The sequence below is a fragment of the Heterodontus francisci genome, chromosome 41 (assembly GCF_036365525.1).
Source record: "Heterodontus francisci isolate sHetFra1 chromosome 41, sHetFra1.hap1, whole genome shotgun sequence".
In the NCBI taxonomy this organism is placed as follows: domain Eukaryota; kingdom Metazoa; phylum Chordata; class Chondrichthyes; order Heterodontiformes; family Heterodontidae; genus Heterodontus; species Heterodontus francisci.
This window is the reverse complement of record NC_090411.1, coordinates 19,152,394-19,175,299: the sequence shown is the minus strand read 5'-3', so window position 1 is coordinate 19,175,299 and position 22,906 is coordinate 19,152,394. Positions and strand designations below refer to the sequence as shown.

General features: G+C 50.1%; 1 pseudogene; it reads right to left on the bottom strand.

Moving 5' to 3' along the window:
• LOC137353291 (transcription factor AP-4-like) overlaps positions 1 to 22,906 on the bottom strand; it is a 53,866-nt pseudogene that overhangs the window by 29,435 nt on the left and 1,525 nt on the right.

Sequence of the window (22,906 nt, the reverse complement as noted above, 5' to 3'; positions counted from 1 at the left end):
GGCAGGCGGAGAGAGAGAGCGGGGGGCAGGCGGAGAGAGAGAGCGGGGGGCAGGCGGAGAGAGAGAGCGGGGGGCAGGCGGAGAGAGAGAGCGGGGGGCAGGCGGAGAGAGAGAGCGGGGGGCAGGCGGAGAGAGAGAGCGGGGGGCAGGCGGAGAGAGAGAGCGGGGGGCAGGCGGAGAGAGAGAGAGGGGGGCAGGCGGAGAGAGAGAGCGGGGGGCAGGCGGAGAGAGAGAGCGGGGGGCAGGCGGAGAGAGAGAGCGGGGGGCAGGCGGAGAGAGAGAGCGGGGGGCAGGCGGAGAGAGAGAGCGGGGGGCAGGCGGAGAGAGAGAGCGGGGGGCAGGCGGAGAGAGAGAGCGGGGGGCAGGCGGAGAGAGAGAGCGGGGGGCAGGCGGAGAGAGAGAGCGGGGGGCAGGCGGAGAGAGAGAGAGGGGGGCAGGCGGAGAGAGAGAGAGGGGGGCAGGCGGAGAGAGAGAGAGGGGGGCAGGCGGAGAGAGAGAGAGGGGGGCAGGCGGAGAGAGAGAGAGGGGGGCAGGCGGAGAGAGAGAGAGGGGGGCAGGCGGAGAGAGAGAGAGGGGGGCAGGCGGAGAGAGAGAGAGGGGGGCAGGCGGAGAGAGAGAGAGGGGGGCAGGCGGAGAGAGAGAGAGGGGGGCAGGCGGAGAGAGAGAGAGGGGGGCAGGCGGAGAGAGAGAGAGGGGGGCAGGCGGAGAGAGAGAGAGGGGGGCAGGCGGAGAGAGAGAGAGGGGGGCAGGCGGAGAGAGAGAGAGGGGGGCAGGCGGAGAGAGAGAGAGGGGGGCAGGCGGAGAGAGAGAGAGGGGGGCAGGCGGAGAGAGAGAGAGGGGGGCAGGCGGAGAGAGAGAGAGGGGGGCAGGCGGAGAGAGAGAGAGGGGGGCAGGCGGAGAGAGAGAGAGGGGGGCAGGCGGAGAGAGAGAGAGGGGGGCAGGCGGAGAGAGAGAGAGGGGGGCAGGCGGAGAGAGAGAGAGGGGGGCAGGCGGAGAGAGAGAGAGGGGGGCAGGCGGAGAGAGAGAGAGGGGGGCAGGCGGAGAGAGAGAGAGGGGGGCAGGCGGAGAGAGAGAGAGGGGGGCAGGCGGAGAGAGAGAGAGGGGGGCAGGCGGAGAGAGAGAGAGGGGGGCAGGCGGAGAGAGAGAGAGGGGGGCAGGCGGAGAGAGAGAGAGGGGGGCAGGCGGAGAGAGAGAGAGGGGGGCAGGCGGAGAGAGAGAGAGGGGGGCAGGCGGAGAGAGAGAGAGGGGGGCAGGCGGAGAGAGAGAGAGGGGGGCAGGCGGAGAGAGAGAGAGGGGGGCAGGCGGAGAGAGAGAGAGGGGGGCAGGCGGAGAGAGAGAGAGGGGGGCAGGCGGAGAGAGAGAGAGAGGGGGGCAGGCGGAGAGAGAGAGAGAGGGGGGCAGGCGGAGAGAGAGAGAGGGGGGCAGGCGGAGAGAGAGAGAGGGGGGCAGGCGGAGAGAGAGAGAGGGGGGCAGGCGGAGAGAGAGAGAGAGAGGGGGGCAGGCGGAGAGAGAGAGAGAGAGGGGGGCAGGCGGAGAGAGAGAGAGAGAGGGGGGCAGGCGGAGAGAGAGAGAGAGGGGGGCAGGCGGAGAGAGAGAGGGGGGGGCAGGCGGAGAGAGAGAGAGGGGGGCAGGCGGAGAGAGAGAGAGGGGGGCAGGCGGAGAGAGAGAGAGGGGGGCAGGCGGAGAGAGAGAGAGGGGGGCAGGCGGAGAGAGAGAGAGGGGGGCAGGCGGAGAGAGAGAGAGGGGGGCAGGCGGAGAGAGAGAGAGGGGGGCAGGCGGAGAGAGAGAGAGGGGGGCAGGCGGAGAGAGAGAGAGGGGGGCAGGCGGAGAGAGAGAGAGGGGGGCAGGCGGAGAGAGAGAGAGGGGGGCAGGCGGAGAGAGAGAGAGGGGGGCAGGCGGAGAGAGAGAGAGGGGGGCAGGCGGAGAGAGAGAGAGGGGGGCAGGCGGAGAGAGAGAGAGGGGGGCAGGCGGAGAGAGAGAGAGGGGGGCAGGCGGAGAGAGAGAGAGGGGGGCAGGCGGAGAGAGAGAGAGGGGGGCAGGCGGAGAGAGAGAGAGGGGGGCAGGCGGAGAGAGAGAGAGGGGGGCAGGCGGAGAGAGAGAGAGGGGGGCAGGCGGAGAGAGAGAGAGGGGGGCAGGCGGAGAGAGAGAGAGGGGGGCAGGCGGAGAGAGAGAGAGGGGGGCAGGCGGAGAGAGAGAGAGGGGGGCAGGCGGAGAGAGAGAGAGGGGGGCAGGCGGAGAGAGAGAGAGGGGGGCAGGCGGAGAGAGAGAGAGGGGGGCAGGCGGAGAGAGAGAGAGAGAGGGGGGCAGGCGGAGAGAGAGAGAGAGAGGGGGGCAGGCGGAGAGAGAGAGAGAGAGGGGGGCAGGCGGAGAGAGAGAGGGGGGGGCAGGCGGAGAGAGAGAGAGGGGGGCAGGCGGAGAGAGAGAGAGGGGGGCAGGCGGAGAGAGAGAGAGGGGGGCAGGCGGAGAGAGAGAGAGGGGGGCAGGCGGAGAGAGAGAGAGGGGGGCAGGCGGAGAGAGAGAGAGGGGGGCAGGCGGAGAGAGAGAGAGGGGCAGGCGGAGAGAGAGAGAGGGGGGCAGGCAGAACTCTAAGTTGTTGTGATGGTTCCGAGTTCTGTCTGTTGCAAACAGAGCAGGAACTCACAGGCAGGCCGGGAACAGCAGTGTCACATTTCGAAGAGGGCAATTCTGCTCTTGTCTGCGAGTTTGCTGAGGACAGGAAAGTGAGGCTGACATTCTCTGGTTACATCGAGGGAAACCCTGTCCATAGGCGACTGCCTCTCCACCTCCCCTCACTCTCCCCCTACCTCCTGACCTCATTCAACATTTTCAGAAAAAAGAGGGAAGAAGCAATTGGCAGAGGAAAGAGAAAAACGGAAGTAGAGAATGAAAATCCGACTTCAGTCTCTCCCACTTCCCAAGACCCTCCTTTTCACCGTGACATCTGCACATTTATAGTTTGTGGTAACTTCTTTCGAGAACATCAGGGTGGATTTTACACACGTATCCTGGGGGAAGCTCATCTGCTCACCAGACACGCACACCCCTGATCACAGGAACGGAGGGGGGAGGGGAGAGTTTCTATAAGAGATTTTAAACCAATTAGTGATGGAGACGGAAGGAGGAAGCAGGTCGGGGGTTAGTTAACGTGGAGCTTCAACATCTGACAACACCAAATAAAGCTCAAGACAACAGGGGTCGAAAGGAGAAACACGGAAGCCAGAAAATCTCAGTGGGGAAACACACTGCTGATTGTGGGATGGAGGACCACAGGAAGAGGAGGAGGCCATTCAGCCCCTCAAGTCAGTTCTGCCATTCAATTGGACTATGGCTGATTTGTATCTTACCTCCATCTACCTGCCTTGGTTCCATAAACCTGAATCCACTTACCGAACAAAAAAATTATCAATCTCAGATTTGAAATTTTCTATTGACCTGCGCCCCCTGCCACTTACCCAACCAGCTGTGACATCTTTTTGGAGGGAACGTTCCAGATTTCCCCTACCCGTTGTGTGAAGACGTGCATTCACGACATCACCCTGAATGGCCTGGCTCTAATTTTAAGGTTAAGCCTCAGCCCGCCAGAGGAAATACTTTCTCTCTATCCACCCTATCGAATCCTTCAATAATCTTGAAAACATGATCACCCCTTAATCTTCCACACTCAAGGGAATACATGTCTATGCAACCTGCCCTCATAATTTAACCCTTTCAGCCCCACTGGCCGCGCAGACTAGGAAAGTCCCCAGTTTCTGATCTCAGTAACAGTGCAGGCCTGAAAAACAGCCTCAACCACCACCAACCCCCCCCCAACCCCCCCTCCCCAGCCACAGAGGCTGGTTCAGAGTCCACTCTCAAGTTAGGCATCTCAAGCAGCAAGGCTGTTTGGCAACACATCAGCGACCTGTAGAAGCTGCAAGGGAGGAGAGCTGCGGGCCGGAGCCTGGAGGATGCCGGGATACTATTCACCTCCCTGTGGTAGTGAGTTCCACATTCTCACCACTCTCTGGACAAAGAGATTTCTCTTGGAATTCCCTATTGGATTTATTAGTGACTCTCAATGACTCTCTTACATTTATGACCCCTAGTTTTGGACTCCCTCTTAAGTGGAAATATCTCTACGCCTACTCGATTGAATCATCATTTTAAAGACCTTTATCAGAGAGAAAAGAACTCCAGCCTGTTCAACCTTCCTGATCGTTATAACCGCTCAGCTCTCATAAATCTTGTCAATCTTTTTTGTTGCACTTTCTGCACTGTCTACATATTTTTGTAACATGCACAGTCTAAGTGTGGTCTAACCAAGGTTCCATACAAGATTAACATAACTTCTCTGCATTTCTGTTCTATCCCTCAGAAATAAACCCCAGTGCTTGGTTTGGTTTATTAACTTCCTTATTAACCTGTGTCACTACTTCTGCCGTCAGTGGGGGCAGGAGAATGTGGGAAAGCTGGAAGTCGGGGTTCCCCCCAGTTAAAAGCACTCCCCCCCCACCACCCCCTCACCTCCCCCAACTATTCTGCCAGGAGTTCGTGACCTCCTCATTCTTCCTACAAAAAGGCACCAGCTCAGCTTTCACCAATTTCCACCGCTAAATTGCCAGATTTATTTTCCGGTGAAGAATCAGTGGGAAATCAAAGCTCTCATGAATTTGGAGGAAAAAAATAACCATTGAATTTGTTTTCTTACAAATAAACAGGTGTGGACTTGCGTGTGAATTGTATCCACACACTGCAGATTGAGAGAGCCTGGAGGTCAATGATGTGACATGTGAGTGTCTCTGGTCCTGACTTGCAGCAGGAAGAGCTGTGCAGTTTGCTGTAAACCACTGTGACGAATGCAGTCTTTACAGTGCAGCAAACACCTTTCACTCCTGCTTAGCCAGGGAGCAAAGAGAGCAGTGCACTGTCACAATTACCACCTGAAGACTTGAGGGCATCAATCAAAGGCTGACTAAAGGCCATGAACCAGGGACATGGTTACTAAAAGCAAGATTGCAGCTGTCCCTCCGTGCAGGATCACCAACTGTTAAGCAAAGAATTGGCAAAAGACCAGAGGGAAGACACGGAGATTTTTTTATTAAACACAGCGTGTTGTCGCGATCTGGAATGCACAGCCAGAAAGAGTGATAGAAGCAGATTCAATAATAACTTTCAAAAGAGAATTGGATAAATACTCGAAGGGGGAAAATTGCAGGGTTGAGGGGAAAGAGCAGGGGAGTGGGACTAACTGGATAGCTCTTTCAAAGAGCCAGCACAGACACGATGGGCCGAATGGCCTCCATCTGTGCTGTAAGATTCTAGTCCACAGTAAGCGACTGAAGCCACAATAAACATGGGTTCTTCAATCTTAATATCGAGGAGGTTACCAGAGAGTTTGTGCGTTCCAGAAAACAGTGTCTCAGAATATGTAAATAATGGTGGGTTTTCATAATCTAGCCGATTGCGTGAATCCCTCCATTTATTTTCTTGAATTTAGCTGCCCAGCAAAGAAATTTAAACTGATTTTCTCTCTGAATTTACCTAGTTTGAGATCCAACTTTTCCCCAGTTACACCCGATTTTCTCCTGTATTTTTACACAAAAATCTAAACCCACAACGTTTTAAATTAGTGTTAAAGTTCAAGTTCAAAGGTCATGGCGTAAGACTTTCCGAAATAAACCAATAAGGAGACCTGGGTTGCCCCAGGTTCATCAGGCAAAAAGCAAACAGAAGTGACCCCCCCACCCCCCCACCCCACTTAAAGAAGCACAAACTAATAAAAATAAACGAGGAAACTTATAAAGCTAAATATTAATGTTATTGCTGGTGTCCACCACATTGTCCAGTCCCTGTGGTGCCCACCAGGTGTGGGAGGCCCCCAATGTAATGACGGACACTGCGCCCTCCTTCTCCAGGGCCACCCTGGCGGGTACAAGGCCATGGAAGAGAGACGGTCAGCCTGAGTGATGACCCTCCCCCACCCTCCCCTCCACGGCCCGGGTCCAATCTGGACCTGTGGATGGTCACCGTGACCAGGCCCAGGAGCCGACGCACAGGCAGGTCCTCCGCCTCGCCCCTCCGCAGCGGGTGGCCAAAGATCAGGAGCCTGGGCCTGAAGTGGAGCCAGAGATTGAGGAGCGGTTTCCTTCGGATAGTGGAAGAGGGGCCTGCAACCTCTCGCGGCGATCGGAAACATGGAAAATACTGCCTCGCCCAGGCTGCAACCATTCCAGGCAGCGGGTGGGGGGGGGGGGGTGGGAGCTGGTGAAGCCCGAGGCCGTACCTGTGCCGTTCTCTGTTGCTCCTCCAGCAGCTGCCTCCGCCGTTCCAGCACCATGTCATGCTCCTGATGGAGTTGGGCCAGGTGTAGGATCTCCTTCAGCTGCCCAGGCTGCAGCTGTGATTCCAGGCTTTTCACCTGCAAAAATCAGAACAGGCCGGAAAGACCATTGGTTGGTGTTTGACATGACCCCTGCAGAATGATACAGCACAGAAGGAGGCCATTCAGCCCATTGCACTGTGCCAGCTCTTTGAAAGAGCTGTCCAGTTAGTCCCACTCCCACACGCCCTTTTCCCATTGCCCTGCAAATTTCCCCCCCCCTTTGTTTCAATGATTGCAAGATTTGGGTGATGCGTCTGGGTGAGGAGGGGCTCTGGGCTTGGATGGTTTAGGGAGGGGGCAGTGGAAATTCCGTATCCTAACCTGGCAAAGTAAATACAGCTGTTGGATTAGGGAGGAATTGAGGTGAACAGAAAAATGCTACAGGAAATGGCCCAAACAGCCAATGGGTCAGCCAGATTCTGTGGAGAGAATAGATAATTGAAAATGTCCCTGCTTCTCTCCCCCTCTGCTATTCCCATCCACACCTCCTCTATAAACCCATCTTTTGTTTTTTCATTTGTCCCATCACCACCCCCTTTTACCTTGCACCATCCCTTTGGATGTTTAATCTCACCTGCCTTCCACCCGATCACAGACAGATTAAAAACTACTTCTCTCATCTTTCATTCTGATGGAAGGTCACAGACCTGAAACATTAACTCGGTTTCTCTCTCTCCACAGATGCCGCCAGACCTGCTGAGCACTTCCTGTTTTTGTTTCGGATTTCCAGCATCTGCAGTATTTTTCTCTTTCAAAAGCTAATGAAATTCTTTTGAAGTGCAGTCACTGTTGTAATGAGAGAATCGCTACTCAGCGAGATAGAGAGAGGAGAGAGAAAAAACTTGCATTTATATAGCTTGATAAAGCGTTTTACAGCCAATGAAGTACTTTTAAAGTGAAGTGGAGTCAGCTGTAAGCCAATTTTTTTTTCCTTTTAAGGGATGTGGGCGTCGCTGGCCAGGCCAGCATTTATTGCCCATCCCTAATTGTCCTTGAACTGAGTGGCTTGCTAGGCCATTTCAGAGGACAGTTAAGAGTCAACCACATTGCTTTGGGTCTGGAGTCACATGTAGGCCAGACCAGGTAAGAACAGCAGATTTCCTTCCCTAAAGGACATTAGTGAACCAGATGGGTTTTTACGACAATCGATGATAATTTCACAGCACTATTACTGAGATTAGTTTTCAATGCCAGATTTATCAATTAATTGAATTTAAATTCCACCCAGCTGCCGTGGCAGGATTTGAACTCACGTCCCCACGGCATTAGCCTGGTCCAGCTTTGCACACAGCAATCTCCCGCAAACAGCAATGTGATAATGACCAGATCATGTGTTTTTGTGATGTTGATTGAGAGGTAAATATTGCCCAGGGCACTGGGGAGAACTCCGCTTTTTATTTTACATCCACCTGAGACAGGGCATCCATTTAATGTCTCATCTGAAAGATAACACCTTGGACAGTGCAGCACTCCCTCGGTACTGCACTTGGAGTGTCAGCTTAGATAGTTATGTTCAGGTCCTTGAACCCACAGCCTTCTGACTCAGAGGCAAGAGTGTTACCAACTGAGCCACAGCTGACACTGATGGCTGAAAGAGATAAAGAAACAAACTCAGAGATAGGCAGACAATGTGCACTCAGAGACTGACAGAGAAAGAGACACACACCCAGAGTGAGGGAGGCAGTGAATCCCATGTCTGCGGGAGTTACTGCCTTGCTTACAGACAAACACACACTGCAACGAATATCTCCGCTCAGTGGCTTCTCAATCATGAGAACTGGCTTCTATCGACACTTTCCAGCTGTGGGCGGAGTGTGCGTGTCGGGCAGGGTGCATGTGTCAGGGGTGTGTGTGTGTGTGTTGATATGTGTGTTGATATGTGTGTATGAGTTAGTGTGTGTTAAAGTGAGTGTCAGTTTAATGTGCACACATCAGTCTTTAGCTCCAGTCAATGATCAAAGGGGTTCTGGTGCCCTGGGGTCAGAAAGTCTGAGCCAGTGTTTGTATCCAGCTGACCACGTTAAGGCTCCACTGGCAGCAGCACTCCAGCAAAATGCTGTCATTTTGACGGGGGATCTCCCAAGCAATGAATTCCCAATCCGAGCCAGAGCTCTGGGAGAGGACAAGCCGACGGCACCAGCCACCGAGCGAGGGACACTGGCACAAACCAGTCAGCGAGGACGTGGAGTCTGCTGGCACGGCTCAGACACGCCTACAGACCCAGCGCACGACGTCGCCAACCACAGACAGACTGCGGATGGACACCCGTAACAGACGGCCCTGGGGCAGAGGGACAGACCTTTTCCTCCAGTGTGACCCGCAGCAGTCGCTCCTTCTCCAGATGTTGCCGGAGTTCAGCCAGCTCCTCATCCGCAGAATCCGGAGAACCGATTCCTTCATCAGATTCATCGCCCCGCTTCCGTTTCGGGGAGGAGCCAGTGTATTCCTGGGGGGGGGGGGGAAGAGAGGCAAACCACACGTGTCTAAGGCTGATGATACAATACAGATATTGTGACACAGCCCATGGCCAGTAGCAGTTAGATTATGAGATGGGATTACATAAACTAGCATTGTATTCTCAGCAATGTAGAAGGTGATTTGATTGCGATTTCTAAGATTTTGAAAGGAATTGATAGGGTCAATCGAGAAAATTTTCAGAGCCAGGCCAGTCAGGAGAGAAGCTGCGAAACACTTTTCACACAGAGGATTTTAGACTGTGGAACTCTCTCCCACAGGAAGCAGTAGATGCTAGCTCAATTAATCATTTCCAATCTGAGATTTTTGCTTTACAGGAATTTTGAAGCCAAGACAAATGAACTGAGTTAAGCTACAGATCAGTCATGATCTAGTTGAATGGTGGAACAGATGCAAGGGGCTGTTCCTATATTGTACACTTTTTTTTTTTTAGAAAGGATCCAAGGTGAGGGATGTTATAATGTTGGGAGAAAGGAGTTAATCCAGTGTCCACACCAAGGACGGCCAGATCAGGTGTAGCATGGGTCTGATACAGAGTAAAGCTCCCACTGTCCTGACCCATTCAACATGCAAAGCATCAGCACAATGAATTAAAACATATAAAGTGGATTTAAAAGCACAAAATATACCCAGACGACGAAAGCAGAGATTTGCCGATCTCTTGCGCCTCCCTCCCCAAACACAGCAGTTGGACATTTATTCACGTTCAGCCAGCCCGTGGCCTGTTTCACTGCGATTGCGACTCCAGAATGGGGAGCACTGCGATCTGTAACTGCACACATGCAGGATGGCAGGGAGTGACTGGCAGTACCAACATCGAGCAAACTCAGATGATTCATAAAGACATCGTGCATTTCAGGGCAGATATACCAGAGCGTGGGAGGGGAATGATGCAATGCTGTAGAATACAGTGTTTATTCCACACACAGCACAGACTCAGTGGGCAGGGCCCACTCACAGGCCACTCTGCAAATTTAACACCTCGAGCAGCTGGTTTATGCAACCAATGTGGGATAAAATTATGAAGGGATTCGATATGGTGTTGTGCAAAGAAGACATTTTCATTTGTAGTGGAGGCCAGAACTAGAGAACAATAAATATACGATAGTCAGTAATAAATCCAATCAGAAATTCAGCAGAAACGTCTTTACCCAGAGAGTGGGGAGAATGTGGAACTCGCTACCACAGGGAGTGGTTGAAGAGAATAGCAGAGAGGTGTTTAAGGGGAAATTAGGTAAGCACATGAGGGAGAAAGGATTAGAAGGATATGCTGATAGAGTGAGGTGAACAGGGGTAGGAGGCCTGTTTCTTTAAAATTCTATGTAAAATCTGTAATAGTGGGCTTCAGTGAACAGATCTTTCGGAGCACAGGACTTAGTCACCTACGTGGGACTTTCCGCTAAACTGCCTCATCAATTCTGCTGTCCCTTATTGTTTTCCAGCCGGGCGGGCAGTCGTTTCAAGCTGAACAAACAGCTGGTGCAGCAGCTGTGCCTCCTACCTCAGTGAGTCACACACATGACAAAACGGCATTAGTGGGCGACAGAACGGAAATCTAATCGGTGCTTCGTTCTGTAACGGGTATTTCCCAGCACGTGTTTGCCAAAGGTCAGCACTTTCTCAGAAAAGGACAGTTGAAGAAAAAAACAGATGACATTAATTCAGAGCCCTGTCCCTTAACACAGGATAACAGAGTGTGTGGGTTCTGTAAAGTGCTGATCTTTAAACACACACACACGAGCTAGATAAACACCTGAGAGAGACAGGAATAGAAGAATATGCTGATAGAGTTAAATAAAGAGGAGGAGTCTTGTATGGAGCATAAACACTGGCATGGATCTGTTGGGCCGAATGGCCTGTTTCTGTGCTGCAAATTCTATGTAGTTCTATGTTTTCTCTGCTTCCCTTTGAATGCATCTGTGGTAAAACTGTTCAGTCAGTCAAAAAAAGAACAAAACTGGATGGACTACCTGGTATTGAGCAAGGCACTGAAAATGACATTGGCAAAGTCCTGCTAGCGAGCATCTGGGGACTTGTGTCAAATTTGGTTTGAGTACAGGAGCAAGGATGTCTTCCTGCAGTTATACAGGGCCTTGGTGAGACCACATCTGGAGCATTGTGTGAGGTTTTGGTCTCCTTATCTGAGGAAGGAAGTTCTTGCCTTGGAGGGAGTGCAAAGAAGATTTACTAGGCTGGTTCCTGGGATGGCAGGATTAATGTATGAGGAGAGATTGGGTTGACTAGTCCTATATTCACTAGAGTTTAGAAGAATGAGAGGGGATCTCATAGAAACCTATAAAATTCTAACAGGACCAGACAGACTGGATGCAGGGAGGATGTTCCCGATGGCTGGGGAGTGCAGAACCAGGGTATGGGGTATGCCATTTAGAACTGAGATGAGGAGAAATTTCTTCACTCAGAGGGTGGTGAACCTGTGGAATTCTCTACCGCAGAAGGCAGTGGAGGCCAAGTCATTAAATATATTCAATAAGGAGATAGGTATATTTCTTAATGCCAAAGGGATCAAGGGATATGGGGAGAAAGCGAGAACAGAGTACTTAATTAGACGATCAGTCATGATTGTTTTAGAATGGCAGAGCAGGCCCGAAGGGCCTACTCCTGCTCCTATTTTCTATGTTTCACACTGAAACTGTCGATAGTAACATTCCAACTCACTTAAATTAACTGGAGAACATGGGGACGTGCTAGAGAACTATTCATGAGGCAAGATTTCAGTCACTTGGGACCAGATCTTCACTATGCAGTCCCCTCCCCCAGCCGAGTGAGCCCCATGTGTGAGTCAGAACAGTGAAGGGCACCAGCCGACCCCAATCCAGCACTGTCCAGTTTGTAGGAGCAGGAACCTCTTCCCAACTCCTGTCATCCAGAAACCCGTGCAGGGTGTCGCAGGTTCAAATCCCGCCACGGAACTTTGAAATTTTGAAATCCAGTTAAAAGGCTGGGCCTCAGTAAAAGTAATGACGAGGCTGTGGAATTGGTATTAAAAAAAACCCGACTGCTTCATGAGGAAAGGGAAGCTGCCAGCCTTACCCAGTCCGGCCCACACCAATGTGGTTGACTCTTAAATGCCCTCGGATGTGGCTGCATGGGCCACAGCGCAGTGGGTCAAGCAAATAACCCACCAGCACCTTCTCAGGGCAACTGGGAATGGACCATATTGGACCATATCGTGAGAAACCAGACAGTGTTCAAAACTGCGATCTCATTGAGAAGGATCGGACACTCTCGATCATGGAAATCCAGGCTAGATTAAAGAATCCGTTATCTTGAAGATGAAACTGGGACGTTCCATACACAAGTGAGCAAAAGGGTCACCGACATTCAGGACCACCTTGGACGACCCAATTCGGAGATACGCAAATTGGGAAGTTACTGCAGTGCAGCAGGAGCAGCTCTGAGGAATTTCTGGGTCTATTTATCACTGATACATCAGCAAATCCTCCGTCATATAACTCACAGTAAATCAAACAATAAATTGCTGAACACGGACAGAAATATTATACCATGCAAAGCACCATGAGCTGTTCCTCTCCTAAAGTCTTAGGTGTCCATTCCTTTAAAGCTACAAAGTCAGACTGCTGTTAAGTAAACACTGGGCTCATACAGAGATTAATAACGTGGCTGCTTCTATTAAATAAACACTGGATGAATTCATACATTTAATAGAGGTGCTGAAAATTATGAAGGTTTTTGATGGAGTAGATAGGGAGAAACTGTTTCCACTGGCAGGAGGGTTAGGTAACCAGAGGACACTGGGTTCTGGTAATTGGCAACAGAAGCAGTGGGGAGATGGGGAGAATTTTTATCTTGCACAGACAGTTGTGATCTGGAATGTGCTGCCTGAAAGGGCGGTGGAAGCAGATACAATAATAGCTTTCAAAAAGGAATTGGATGAATACTTGAAGGGGAAAAACTTTGTAGGGCTATGGGGAAAGAACAGGGGAGTGAGAGATGGTCGGAATGACCTCCTTCTGAACTGTACTGTTCTATGGACAATCATGTCAATTAAGAGGCTGCAGATATCCGGCCGCTGGTAATCTATATTCCCGGACAGTCCCTTTGTTTCCTTATACTTTTCTTTCAAAGTGTGACTCAAAGGTTAGTCCGTCGAAAGCTAGAGGTATTGGTCCAGGTTTTTAAAAAAAAAATTCAGTCGTAGCCAGGCCAGCATTTATTGCCCATCCCTAATTGCCCTTGAGAAGGTGGTGGTGAGCTGAATTCTTGAACCGCTGCAGTCCTTGGGGTGTAGGTGCACCCACAGTGCTGGTAGGAAGGGAGTTCCAGGATTTTGACCCAGCGACTGTGAAGGAACGGTGATATAGTTCCAAGTCAGGATGGTGTGTGACTTGGTGGGGAACTTGCAGGTGGTGGTGTTCCTATGCATCTGCTGCCCTTGTCCTTCTAGTTGGTGGAGGTCATGGGTTTGGGCGGTGCTGTCGAAGGAGCCTTGGTGAGTTGCTGCAGTGCATATTGTAGATGGTACACACTGCTGCCACTGTGCGTCAGCAGTGGAGGGAATGTTGAAAGTGGTGGAAGGGGTGCCAATCAGGCAGGCTGCTTTGTCCTGGATGGTGTCGAGCTTCTTGAATGTTGTTGGAGCTGCACCCATCCAGGCAAGTGGAGAGTATTCCATCACACTCCTGACTTGTACCTTGTAGATGGTAGACAGGCTTTGGGGAGTCAGGAGGTGAGTTATTCGCTGCAGGATTCCCAGCCTCTGACCTGCTCTTGTAGGCACAGCATTTATGTGGCTATTCCAGTTCAGTTTCTGATCAATGGTGACCCCCCCCAGGATGTTGATAGTGGGGGATTCAGCGATGGTAATGCCATTGAATGTCAAGGGGAGATGGTTAGATTCTCTCTTGTTGGAGATGGTCATTGCCTGGCACTTGTGTGTGGCGAATGTTACTTGCCACTGGATGTTGTCCATAAGAACATAAGAAATAGGAACAGGAGTAGGCCATTCGGCCCCACAAGCCTGCCCCGCCATTCAATAAGATAGATCATGGCTGATCTGCCCCGGTCCTCAACTCCTGTTTTGTGCCAGCTCCTCATAGACCTCAACTCCCTGATATTACGTCCAGGTCTTGCTGCATATGGACAAGGGCTGCTTCAGTATGTGAGGAGTCACGAATGGCGCTGAACATTGTGCAATCATCAGCGAACATCCCCACTTCTGACCTTATGATGGAGGGAAGGTCATTGATGAGGCAGCTGAAGATGGTAGGGCCTAAGACATTATTCTGAGGAACTCCTGCAGTGATGTCCTGGAGCTGAGATGATTGACATCCAACAACCACAATCATCTTCCTTTGTGCTAGGTATGACTCCAACCATTGACTCCAGTTTTGCTTGGGTTCCATACTCGGTCAAATGCTGCCCTGATGTCAAGAGCAGTCACTCTCACCTCACCTCTTGAGTTCAGCTCTTTTGTCCATGTTTGGACCAAGGCTGTAATGAGGTCAGGAGCTGAGTGGCCCTGGAGGAACCCAAACTGAGCATCACTGAGCAGGTTATTGCTAAGCAAGTGCTGCTTGATAGCACTGTTGATGACTCCTTCCATCCCTTTGCTGCTGATCAGGACTAGACTGATAGGGCGGTAATTGGCCGGGTTGGATTTATCCTGCTTTTTGTGGACAGGACATATCTGGGCAATTTTCCATATTCCTGGGTAGATGCCAGTGTTGTAGCTGTACTGGAACAGCTATTGCCGGAATGTTGTCAGGGCCTTTGCCATATCCAGTGCCTTCAGCCGTTTCTTGATATCACGTGGAGTGAATCAGATTGGCTGAAGACTGGCATCTGTGATGCTGGGGACCTCAGGAGGAGGCCAAGATGGATCATCCACTCAGCACTTCTGGCTGAAGATTGTTGCAAATGCTTCAGCCTTGTCTTTTGCACTAATGTGCTGGGCTCCCCCATCATTGAGAACAAAGAACAAAGAACAGTACAGCACAGCAACAGGCCATTCGGCCCTCCAAGCCTGCGCCGATCTTGATGCCTGCCTAAACTAAAACCTTCTGCACTTCCGGGGACCGTGTCCCTCTATTCCCATCCTATTCATGTATTTGTCAAGATGCCTCTTAAACGTCATTATCGTACCTGCTTCCACCACCTCCCCCGGCAGCAAGTTCCAGGCACTCACCACCCTCTGTGTAAAGAACTTGCCTCGTTCATCCCTTCTAAACTTTGTCCCTCTCACCTTAAACCTATGTCCCCTAGTAACTGACTCTTCCACCCTGGGAAAAAGCTTCTGACTATCCACTCTGTCCATGCCGCTCATAATTTTGTAAACCTCTATCCTGTCACCCCTCCACCTCCGTCGTTCCAGTGAAAACAATCCGAGTTTATCCAATCTCTCCTCATAGCTAATGCCCTCCAGACCAGGCAACATCCTGGTAAACCTCTTCTGTACCCTCTCCAAAGCCTCCACGTCCTTCTGGTAGTGTGGCGACCAGAATTGCACGCAATATTCTAAGTGTGGCCTAACTAAAGTTCTGTACAGCTGCAGCATAACTTGCCAATTTTTATACTCTATGCCCTGACCGATGAAGGCAAGCATGCCGTATACCTTCTTGACTACCTTATCCACCTGCGTTGCCACTTTCAGTGACCTGTGGACCTGTACGCCCAGATCTCTCTGCCTGTCAATACTCCTAAGGGTTCTGCCATTTACTGTATACTTCCCACCTGCATTAGATCTTCCAAAATGCATTACCTCACATTTGTCCGCATTAAACTCCATCTGCCATTTCTCCACCCAAGTCTCCAACCGATCTATATCCTGCTGTATCCTCTGACAATCCTCATCATTATCCGCAACTCCACCAACCTTTGTGTCGTCCGCAAACTTACTAATCAGACCAGCTACATTTTCCTCCAAATCATTTATATATACTACAAAGAGCAAAGGTCCCAGCACTGATCCCCGCGGAACACCACTAGTCACATCCTTCCATTCAGAAAAGCACCCTTCCACTGCTACTCTCTGTCTTCTATGACCGAGCCAGTTCTGTATCCATCTTGCCAGCTCCCCTCTGATCTCGTGTGACTTCACCTTTTGTACCAGTCTGCCATGAGGAACCTTGTCAAAGGCTTTACTGAAGTCCATATAGATAACATCCACCGCCCTTCCTTCATCAATCATCTTTGTCACTTCCTCAAAATACTCAATCAAATTAGTGAGACACGACCTCCCCTTCACAAAACCATGCTGCCTCTCGCTAATAAGTTTGTTTGTTTCCAAATGGGAGTAAATCCTGTCCCGAAGAATCCTCTCTAATAATTTCCCGACCACTGACGTAAGGCTCACCGGCCTATAATTTCCTGGATTATCCTTGCTACCCTTCTTAAACAAAGGAACAACATTGGCTATTCTCCAGTCCTCTGGGACCTCACCTGTAGCCAATGAGGATGCAAAGATTTCTGTCAAGGCCCCAGCAATTTCTTCCTTTGCCTCACTTAGTATTCTGGGGTAGATCCCATCAGGCCCTGGGGACTTATCTACCACAGCTCCAGCGACCTGGGTTCAATTCTGGGTACTGCCTGTGTGCAGTTTGCAAGTTCTCCCTGTGTCTGCATGGGTTTCCTCCGGGTGCTCCGGTTTCCTCCCACATGCCAAAGACTTGCTGGTTGATAGGTTTATTGGCCGTTATCAATTGCCCCTAGTATAGGTAGGTGGTAGGGAAATATAGGGACAGGTGGGGATGTGGTAGGAATATGGAATTAGTGTAGGATTAGTATAAATGGGTGGCTGATGGTCGGCACAGACTCGGTGGGCCGAAGGGCCTGTTTCAGTGCTGTATCTCTAAACTAAACTAAACTAAAACATAGACTTTACAGCGCAGAAACAGGCCATTCGGCCCAACTGGTCTACGCTGGTGCTTATGCTTCACATCAGCCTCCTCCCACCCTATCAACATAACCTTCTATTGCTTTCTCCCTCATGTGTTTATCTAGTTTCCCCTTAAATGTATCTATATTATTTTGCCTCCCTGTGGTAGTGAGTTCCACATTCTCACCACTCTCTGGGTAAAGAAGTTTCTCCTGAATTCCCGATTGGATTTATTAGTGACTATCCTGTGTAAATATCCTCTTGTTTTGATCTCTCACTAGTAAGTGCAAGCTGTGTGAGCTGCAAGAGCTAAAACATTCATATACAGGACAGTTAAATCTCAACCGTTTAAACACAGGAAGTGCTTGCTATAAAGATAAAGATGTGCCAGCCCCAGGCTCCTTGCCAACCTGCTGCCCCGCTCACCTGTACCAGTCGTTTTAGATGTGCGTTTTGCTGCATCAACCGGGTCTTGTCCTCCTCCAAAGCAAAGATATATTCAGCGGTTTGCTGCAGGATTGCTGCCTGCCAGGAGGGAGATTGGACAATAATTCTGTTGCAACTCTACAACAACAATAACTGGCATTTATATAACGCCTTTGACATTGCGAAACACCTCAAGTTGCATCACCAAAGCATTATCAAACTAAATTTAACATCGTACCACATATTAGGACAGGCGAGGTCAAAGCGGTTGGTTTTAAGCAGCGTCTTAAAGGAGGCTGCAGTTTAGAGAGGGAATTCCAGAGCTCAGGGCCCAGGCAGCTGAAGGCACGGCCGCCAATGGTCGAGTGATAGAAACTGGGGATGGCTGAGATGCCAGAATCGGGGAGCCGCTCTGCCATGGGAGGACCACATAGCCCCCCCACCCACCTCCCGCCACCAACAAGCGGTCAGAGAAGGGGAACAGTCCTCCTGTTCCTGTGTCACTCCTATGAATGACTTGTGAACTAGTTTAGGAATGGGATTAACAAAATTAACAGTGGGGGCAGGCTCAGAGACTTCGCACTGGGACACAGGCCTCTGGCGAGTCAGCATCAGCAGGTTAATCAATGGTGAGAGCATCACAGGCCAGCCTGTACCCCCTTGGCCACCCACTGTCCAGCTGGAATTAGTGGACAGCAGGAGGGAGTAGGAACCCAATTCCTCCTGGCCACTCCCTCACGCCTCTATCCGCTGTGGGACCTGTACTGTTCCCCCGGATGAGAGTACAAATCAGACCTGGGATCTGTCTGGTCCGTGTGGAGCAGCAATCCACTAGGGCAGAGCATTACACCCAACGAGTCAGAAAGGTGGGAGGGGGGGGGGGGGGGAAGTGATAAAGTCACGAGCATGATAAAAAATAACAAACATCATAACTTCAATGAAACAAAAGACACTCAAAATAAGTCATGGAAGAGTGGTTAGAGTGTTGAACAGGGGTGCACTGCACTATCCTCCAATAAAAACAGGAAAACCTTTTGTTTGGCAGCCGCCCAGACACACTGTGAGTACAATGGATTGAAGGAAGGAAGGAGTTGAATTCTCCAGGTGCTGACAAACCTTGCTGAGCTTCTCACCATCCGTGTGAGGCAGTAGCACTTTCAGGGACTGAAAGCCAGCGTTGATGCTCTGCATGCGCCGGCGCTCGTTGCTGTTGGCGATTTCTCTCCGGATCCGCCGATCGTGATCCCTCTGGCTCTCCGGTGTCAACGGAATATTTGAGAGACTGTGTTTTAAATCAAACAGAGACAGCACAGACTGAGACAGGAGGCTGGCCAGCACGAGGAGCAACAGCAGAAGAAACAAACCCAGCAGGCTCCAACCACCCCAATCTACAGCCTCCTCAAACCAAACCTCGGCATCACCCAACATCCATCCATCTCTCTATCTACCTAGAATCCTCTCCTACCTTTTCCAATCCCAGTGATAGCCTTAGCCTGCAGGCCAATGGCTTTTCACCCGGGTTTCTCAGTAAAACTCCCTGAGAAGGGAGCTGCTTGTGCTTGTCCTTGAATCCAGCCAGCTCCCAGCTTGGCCAGATTAGCTCATTGCTTACAACAAGAACCTGCCTTTATGTAGCGCCTTTAACATAGTAAAAAAAAAAATCCCAATGGAACTTCACAGGAGTGTCATCAGACAGAATTTGACATCGAGTCACATAAGGTGATATTAGGGCAGGTGACCAAAAGCTTGGTCAAAGAGGTTGGTTTCAGGGAGCGTCTGAAAGGAGTAGAGAGAGGTCAAGAAGTGGTGAGGGTTAGGGAGGCAATTCCAGAGCTTAGGGCCAGGTGAAAGTGTATTTGAAACAACAGAGGGATCAGATCACTGCATTTGAAATTCCAAACAACTACCAACATTTTGAGTAACATTGGTTTTAAATACGACTTTTACCCCTGGCTTAATTTAAATGAGTATTCTCAGTTCACAAGCTGAGAAAGCTGGGTGATTGTAAGCTACTCTCTCTAACCTTTCCTGTTCACCCTTTCGGCACTTGGGGGGTCAGTTTTGCTGCTCTCCTCTGGAGCTTCTCCATTTGAGGTGGTGACCACAAAGTGGACCGTAGGATTTCATGTCGTTTTGATCAGCACTTTGAGCTTAACGTCTGTGCAAGTAAGGAAGGGAATTAATTTCACGTTTGGGAGAAACAACTGACCCTTCTTCACAAGCAGCTGCTGGGGCAGAAAGGACTTCATACAGGAGAGTAGATTCCTCTGGGAGTTCATTTAACCCAGGGTCTTTCTACCCTAACCTGTCCAGCTACCAATTCCCCCAGCCCCCAACACCCCCCATTGTACTTCTAACCAATTAGCCACAGCCAGCAATGTCACTAGAATCTCAGTCAAGTACAACGGCTTCTTTTGGGCCTCCTTATCTCGGGAGACAATGGATACGCGCCTGGAGGTGGTCAGTGGTTTGTGAAGCAGCGCCTGGAGTGGCTATAAAGGCCAATTCTGGAGTGACAGGCTCTTCCACAGGTGCTGCAGAGAAATTTGTTTGTTGGGGCTGTTGCACAGTTGGCTCTCCCCTTGCGCCTCTGTCTTTTTTCCTGCCAACTACTAAGTCTCTTCGACTCGCCACAATTTAGCCCTGTCTTTATGGCTGCCCGCCAGCTCTGGCGAATGCTGGCAACTGACTCCCACGACTTGTGATCAATGTCACACGATTTCATGTCGCGTTTGCAGACGTCTTTATAACGGAGACATGGACGGCCGGTGGGTCTGATACCAGTGGCGAGCTCGCTGTACAATGTGTCTTTGGGGATCCTGCCATCTTCCATGCGGCTCACATGGCCAAGCCATCTCAAGCGCCGCTACAACGGCTACTCCATGCCAAATGCTGTCCATCACTACACTGACAATTCCAGATCCTCACAAATACAGTCTACCTTGTGTTAGATAATGAGGGGTCGGAGGAAGCTCGTGCAGAGCAGATACACCAGCACAGAGCAGTTGGGCCTGTTTCTGTTCCTGTACATTGTCTGTAATGTACATACATACAAACATACAAATTAGCAGGAGTAGGCCATTTGGCCCCTCGAGCCTGCTCTGCCATTTGAATAAGATCATGGCTGAGCTGATTATGGCCTCAACTCCACTTTCCTGTCTACCCCCTGTACCCTTTGACTCCCTTGTCAATCAAGAATCGATCAAATTGAGCCTTGAAAATATTCAATGACCCTGCCTCCACTGATCTCTGGGGAAGAGAATTCCCCACACTGACGACCCTCTGAGACAAGAATTTCTCATCTCCACCTTAAATGGGAGATGCCTTATTTTTAAACCGTGTCCCCTAGTTCTAGTCTTACCCATAAGGAGAAACATCCTGTCGAGCATCCATCTGGAGGGAGCACTTTGAGTTCACACTCAGGTCAAATAGATAGTTACAGATCTGTCACTGTGAGCAATGTAAGCTGATGAACTAAAGAAGCAGATCATGTGTTACTAACGTGTATTAGTTAACGTCTGATTTTCTACTGGTACCAATATTTATAATGTCAGTTCAGTCTCAGCGAGTGCCCCTCACACGCCACATCTGATGCAAAAGTGAAACCAGCATCTGGGCCAGTGCAAGTTGTTTATCAGCACTCCGGAGACAGACTGCTCAGAGGGCCCTCTATTCCCAGGGTCGGCTCCCTGCCAGACTTCATTTTGGAGGCAGTCCAACATTTGGAAAAGCAGCCAACGTCTCAAGCGGCAAACAGAACATCCGCCCCAGGAGATCCCAGAAAATAAAACTAACAGCTGTTAGCAGATACTGGCTGCCTGGTGCCAGCAGGAGTGTTAGCAGCAACACAGCCAGGGCTGCAGGCCCCGAAACACTGACTCCTTTCCGTGTTTGTCACCCCCAACAAGGAAATTTCCATCAAAGTCAGCTGTTTGATCACAAAGGCCGCACTGAAGCACTTGTGCTGATGTCATCAGAAGGAAACAGCTTCCTCTCTCATTCTAGGAATTAAGATTGTCTTTTTATTTTGCTCTCAAAGCTTCTCCCCTCTTTTAAAAGCACCCCCGTCCCCCCCACTGTGTTGGGAATCGCTTTCACACACTTGGGCTGCCCCCTTGTACCGCACACAAGTGAATATGAACAGGATGAGGCTGTTCCACTATTCTGATCTGTACCCCAACTCCATTTCTACCCTAACCTACCAAACAACCTACCACTTGGTCTTGAAAGGTCCACTTGACCCCCAGCATCCACATGGGAGGACAGGGGTGGTGGGGGAAAAGGGTTCCGGATTTCCCTGTGTGCGACAAAGTGCTCCCCAATTTCACTCCTGGACAGCCAGGCTAATTTTCACATTAGGTGACCTTCATCCTCGACTCCCCCATTGAAAGAAATATTTTCTCTTTCTCTAGCCAATCGAATCCTTTAATCTTCTGAAACACCTCAATCAGATTACCCCTTAATCTTCTGAACTCATGGGAATATATGCCAGGTTTAGCCAACCTGCCCTCCTGTTACCTTCTAAGCCCCAGTATCATTCTGCTGAATCTGCAGTGCACTCCCTCCAATCCTCACTGAGGTGCAGTGCCAAGAACTACACGTGTTTCTCTAGATGGGATCTGCCCAGGAATGACTATTTGAACATGAGGTCGTTGCTGCTGAGCGTAGATCATAACAGTCCCAGATTTAATCCCCAGTAAACAGGAGTTATCTAGGACAATACTAAGGGCATAACAATGGACCTTAACTCCTCCTGATTGGCAGGGAAGAAACATCCTGTTCTCAATGATTGACCTGTGACCATCATGGTTCACTGTGATATCCCCTATGGCCGAAAACTGACAACATTTAGGTTTATGCAAGGAAATGGCCACTACACAGGGTACAGTAAAGCTACCAACACCCATGGGACTACTCTCCAGAATGAGTCAGCAACCTTGGAAAAGGGGGGGGGGGGGGGGGCGGGGGGAGAAAGGGGCAGATGGAGTAAGATTAAAATGGGAAAATTCCCTAAGGTGCAGCAAAACATAATCCCTTTCCAATTTTTCAAAATCCATTTGTAACAAAGTTTTTTTTTAACATTTGGAAAACATCCAAATATGCAGAATTGGAGACAGTTTAAGGGTAATTAATAAAAAGAACCATAGGTGAGGAAAATGTTAATTGCATTCACTGCCTGAAAAGTTGGTGGAAACAGATTTAGTGACTTTCAGAGGGAAATCGGATATGGGGAAAGAGCAGGAGAGTGGGACTAATTGGATATCTGTTTCAAAGAGCTGGTATGGGCAAGATGGTCCGAATGGCTTTCTCCTGCAGATCATTCTATGAATAGATGCATTTGGTGCAAGGCAACATAAAAATGCAATAACTTTTTTTTAAAAAAAAGCAGCGATGAAGGTTGCGAAAGTTATACTAAGCTCTAGACTTTGTGGCACAGCATGCAGACTGGGGTGGAGGCGAGTTGAATGTCAGACTTGTGTAGACACACACAAACACACATACGAGTGCAAACAGAAGCAAGTTGGAAACACACACAGTTCACGCCCCCTTGCATAGCTGCCCATCACAATCAGACTCCAGCAGCCAATCGTATTCGTCAGCAGTCGAGTCAATTTCAGCCCCATTCATAAAATTCACTACATGTCCCCCTCCACAACCTCTTCAATGAGTTCCATTACCTAAGACTCGGTCGGAATTACGATTGTATTCAAAGAATTACTGTTAGATATTTTTCAAAGAAAAAAAAGTTTATTTCGTCTCTTTAAAATTTATGATTCTTCCAATATTTC